Source organism: Ovis canadensis, chromosome 9 (genome assembly GCF_042477335.2).
Source record: "Ovis canadensis isolate MfBH-ARS-UI-01 breed Bighorn chromosome 9, ARS-UI_OviCan_v2, whole genome shotgun sequence".
Classification (NCBI taxonomy): domain Eukaryota; kingdom Metazoa; phylum Chordata; class Mammalia; order Artiodactyla; family Bovidae; genus Ovis; species Ovis canadensis.
The window spans coordinates 52,860,829-52,866,284 of NC_091253.1; the positions used below are offsets into that span (position 1 = coordinate 52,860,829).

At 39.9% G+C, this 5,456-nt stretch overlaps 1 non-coding gene across 1 annotated transcript; it reads right to left on the reverse strand.

Annotated features, from left to right (window-relative positions):
• Positions 1-4,834: 4,834 nt before the first annotated feature.
• On the reverse strand, positions 4,835-4,941 carry LOC138446353 (U6 spliceosomal RNA). The gene has a single exon (XR_011259290.1). It is a non-coding gene; the product is annotated as a U6 spliceosomal RNA (small nuclear RNA).
• Positions 4,942-5,456: the final 515 nt, after the last annotated feature.

Genomic DNA, 5,456 nt, shown 5'->3' on the forward strand with positions numbered 1-5,456 from the left:
GCTCAATGGTAAAGAATCTGCCTGCCAACGCAGGATACACAGGTTTGACCCCTGATCAGGGAAGATCCCCTGGAGAAGGAAATGGCAACCCACTCCAGTATTCTTGCCTGGGAAATTCCACGAATAGAGGAGCCTGGCAGGCTACAGTCCATGGGGTTGCAAAGAGTCGGACACAACTGAGCGACTAACACTCTCACATGATTATAATTTAATAGCATCAACTCACATTAGTCACTAAACTTTCTGTCCTAGTAGGTAGCCGACAGGGTGAGGTGGAGACTGGAAAGCCTGGTGTCAATACCCCCAACCTTCACAGGCAGTCAATACCTTACAGTGGTGACTGGGTCTTCATGTGACTATGATTAAAAGCAGAATAAATGTTGTTGGAGTCAACTGTGAGGCAGCAGCTGAATGAAATCAGGACTGGAGGGTGACTTTAGCAAAACTCAGCAAAGGATTTTAATGATAGACGCATTTTTCAATGAGATGAGCTTTGCCCAGGCCCTACTGGGTGTTTCTTTGAGCTATCATGGTGAGTCACAGGTTTGACAAAAGCCTTCCCTCACAACTCTGAGGCATTAGGAGGTTGTCAGAAAATTCACTCTTGTGGTGGAGATCTGTTTTTGAAGTTGTACAGAATTACCGATTAATGAGTTCTCATAGTCGTCTTTTATAGCTGGGTGCGTCTGGACAAGACTCAACTACAAAGGACCCGGGTGTGTACATCATTAATCCTAACATCCTAAGACATTTCTGGTCTAACTGTCACCTACTCTGCTTGCCTTTGTTTTTGGAGACCTGAGAACTCCAACAGGCTGATTAGCAGAATCTTTCATTCTTCTCAGGTAGCTTTTTAAAATCATTATTATGACGGTGCATCAAATTCTCTAGGCAAGGCGATAGAGCATGTGGGCCGTCTGTCTGTAATAAGCTCCTCTAGTCAAATGCCCACGTGCTTTGGGCAGACAGGGAACAGATCACAACTTCTGAAAACCACTGTATTGGTAGTAAACACTCTCAGAAAAGAAAGACAGGGCCTTCCCTGGTGGTCCAGTGGCTAAGAATCCACCTGCCATCAGTCTCCAAGGCAGGGGACATGGGTTCAGCGCTGTTTGGGGCAGAGTCCACGTGCCACAAGGCAAGTAAGCCTGGGCACCACATCTACTGAGCCCCAACTCTAAAGCCCTTGAGCCCTGACAAAAGAAGACACCACAACAAGAGCAGCCCCTGCTTGCGCAACAGAGACTCAGTGCAGCCAAAAATAAAGAAAAAAAGAAAAGAAAGACAATTGGCTAAGACACTATACTCAAAGGGTCAGCTTGGCACTAAAAATATTTCCCAAATAATTAAATTATCTGTTAATAAACCCTCTACCAAGACATTAGTTGCAACACTCTTCTCTATCAAGTTCCTACATAATGCTGATAACAGAAAATGTTGTTGTTTAGTCACTAAAGTCATGTCTGACTCTTTATTGACCCCATGGACTATAGCCCACCAGGCTCCTCTGTCCATGGGATTCCCCAGGCAAGAATACTGGAGTGGGTTGCCATTCCCTTCTCCAGGGGATCTTCCTGACCCAGGGGTTGAACCCAAGTCTCCTGCATTGGCAGGGGTGTCTTTACACTGAGCCACAAGGGAAGCCAGATAATAGAAAACAGATTTACCTTTTTAGTCAGAATAATTTCTAAATTTTCCTAAAAATACAGAATACAACAAATATCCATTTCCCCATCATTCCAAATGAATCAATATTAATAGCCTGTCACATTTAAAATTTTTAATAAAATAATAGCTAACATTTATTGAGGGTTAACCATATATATATATATATATATATATATATATGTAGTATTCAAGTACTTTAATGCATTAATTTGATTAAATCTTACAAAAATCCTATGAGATAGGGTTGTTATTTTCTTAGTTTTACAAAGAAACTGCGGTACAGAATTTTAAGCTATCCAAGTCAAGATTCTTAAAAGGCTGTGTTTCTTTGCTAGGTAGGGTGACCATGACACAGTTCCAAACACCAGGTGGCTTAAACCACAGAACTTTATTGTCTCATAATTCTGGAGGCTAGAAATCTGAAACCAAAGTATCTACAGAGGAACTTCCTTGTTGGCCCAGTGGTTACGAGTTCGCCTTGCAATGCTGCGGACATGAGTTCAATCACTGGTCAGAGAACTGAGACAGGACCCCGTGTGTTCCAGGGAGCAACTGAGGCTGTGCCACAACTAGAGAGTCTGTGCACCGCAACGAAAGATCCCGCGTGACTCGACTTAGACGCAATGCAGCCAAATATATACATAAAGTGTCTAAACAGTTGGTTTCCACTGAGGCCTCTCTCCTTGGCTTGTGGACAGCTGTCTTCTCTCTGCGTGTGTCTGTGCCCTAATTTCCTTTTCTTATAAAAGGACACCAGCATATACTGGATGAGGGCCCACACTAACGACCTCATTTTTAATTTAATTACCATTTTAAAGGTCTTATCTCCAAATACGGTCAGATGAAGTATGGGAGTGAATCTTCAAGGGACCCAGTCCAGCAAAGAACAGAAGCAGAGCCGGTATTCATTCCCAGAAAGCCATGACCTTGTTGTCCACAATGCAGTTGCCTCTGATAACAATGAAATCCCACCACACACTTTCTCAAACCCACACTCCACACCCCAGCCCCAGAGACACACTGTCATGAAAAGTATGTTTCTTTCAGAAGTTATCCTTTTGATTAATAACATGCATCCATAACCTCATGTTTTTCTAACAAGCATTAACAATATCTTCATCCTTCTCCCAAACAAGGCAAGAATCTTAAAATGTGTTAACTTCTCTCCAAGGAGCATCCAATGCTCACATTTCATGTAAGCAATGTCTAATATCTTAACCATCATTTTAACCACTTTTCTCCCCAAATTAGTGAATAGTGCCACTGATTAGCCACCAGGTATTTGGGCAGACCAACATATTTGGCCGATTTCTTTCGTCACAATTTCTTCTTGCATTTGAGCTCATTTTGCTCTTTGCTGAAGTGTCTGTATGAGCCTTTCTTTCAATGAGAGTCTGAAAATAGGCATGTGCTTCATCTATGTATAGCCAGAAATGTTCATCACTCTTAGGATACTTTTAGGTTCAAGTTCTTTCCCCTCAGTGCTTAAGTAACAGGATTCCAGTGTTTTCTAGCATCTACTGTTCCTGGCATTTAATTCCTAGGCTTCTGTCATTTGTTTCTAAGTTTGTCTTTTCTAACATTTGTCTTTAACTGTTTTCCCTCTTCTTTCTTAAACTTCTGCAGCTTAACTCTTAATGTGTCTAGATATGGATTCGTTTCTATTTACCCTGCTTAGGGGCTTCCCAAGTGGCTCAGTGATATAGAATCCACCTGCCGATGCAGGAAACGTGCATACGATCCCTGGGTGGGAAGATCCCCTGGAGGAGGAAATGGCAACCCACTTCAGTATTCTTGCCTGGAGAATCCCATGGACAGAAGAGTCTCGTGGGCTACAGTTCATGAAGTCGCAAAGAGAGTGACTGAGTATGTAAGCACACACAGCGTGCTTAGGGCACATACGTTTTTCCCATTCTAGAAAACTCTTTACCATTACCTCTTCAAAGACTTCTCCTATTCTTTTTATTTTATCACTCTTGATTTCTAATAGAAAAAACTGTCACTTCTCATTGTATCTTATCTTCCATGCCTCTTATCTTCTTTTTCTCCAAATCCTATGTCTCAGGTCATGTTCTCAACACTGTTATCTACTTTACTTCACTGGTTCTCTCTCCTTTTGTATATCTAGTCTATTGTTTGACCTATAAAACAAACATTTCCTTCCAAAGCACAAGTTCTTTCCAAAATGCTCATTTCCTATCATCCTGTGAAAAGCTAACGCTCATTTCAAAGAGCTTTATTCATAAAGCTCATGATACTATAGAAAAATGTTTTATACAAATGCAACCACAACAACAGAAGTCCAAAACCTTATTGTTGTTGTCACTTTTAAAGCAGTTCATAGATGATCTATTATATGCTTTGCTTTCACCAAGAATGTGTACTAAGAATGGCAGTAAAAACACATTTCCCAGAAATGGTAATGAAGTGCAGCCAAAATAGAGATAATTATTTTAATTAATGGTAATGATTTTAACGGTTGAACATTTTAACTAATTAATTATGATTGATTGCTTGTTACTAATCAAGGAATATGAGTCAAAGTTGTAATTGAAAAACCGGGAGCAATGGGCTTTGCAGAGAGCATATCACAACCCTACTGGGATCAGAAGCACGACTTTTGCCTTGAACATTGCATTCGAGAGCATTCCAGTCCTTTCTCTTTCATGTATTCCTAAGACAGACTGCTAGGGTGCTGATTTTTCAGTGCTGTGTTTAGGATCCTTTATCAGAAATGGGGAAACAAAATGTGAAAAGTGAATACATTTCAAGAAATACCTATATTATTTTTACCTATCATATTATTCATCTAAATTTTATTCTTGGTAAGCTCTCGAGACTAAGCATTCTTTTTTCAGATACAGATTCTAAATACAAGAAGCTACCCAATTGGTCTATTCAGCCAATCTGAATTTTTAAGAATTAATTTTTAATGAAGTATAATTGCTTTACAATATTGTGGTAGTTTCTACTGGATAGCAAAGTGAATCAACTATATGTATACATATATCCCTTCTTTTCTGGATTTTCCTCTCATTTAGGTCACCCTAGAGCACTGAGTAGGGTTCCCTAGCTATACATTAGCATGTATAGTTCTCATTAGTTATCTATTTTATATGTAGTATCAATAGCATCTACTATGTCAATCCCAATCTCTCAAACTCATAAATATATGGAACACTTCATGAATTTGCATGTCATCTTTGCACAGGGGCCATGCTAATCTTCTCTGAATTGTTCCGATTTTAGTATATGTGCTGCCAAAGTGAGCACTAGACAATGTGAATTTTTAATAGCATATTGCCTACGAATCAGTTTCCCAGTAGTTTTATATTTAGTACGTGGACACTGGATTGTCAAACCTTTAAAAACCTAACAAACTAAAGATAGAGAGAACTCCTAAGACCAGTGAATTAAACTTCTTTTCACTCTTTAGTCTAATGATTCTATCTAACTGAGGCAAATCAACATCTCAACACAACCTGGGATTTATCTTCAGATTTACCAGTAATTCATTCTGCATTAGTAAATACAGTAATGTGGTCATTTTCATCCTAAATAATCCTTTTACTATAAATAAAAGTCATGTTGCACCACTTTAATTTGTAGATACGGAGAGCTGGGGTAGGGACCATAGGAATAGTAGAGAACTGGGCATGGCCAGTTTGGAAAAGGGCAGAAGATCAGCGCAGCCATGGTACAGAGCATGAAGGTAGAAGTGTGGCAAGCAATGAGGCTGGAGGGGTAGACAGGAGCTAAACTGTAAAGCCTCTTGTTTGTCACACTAT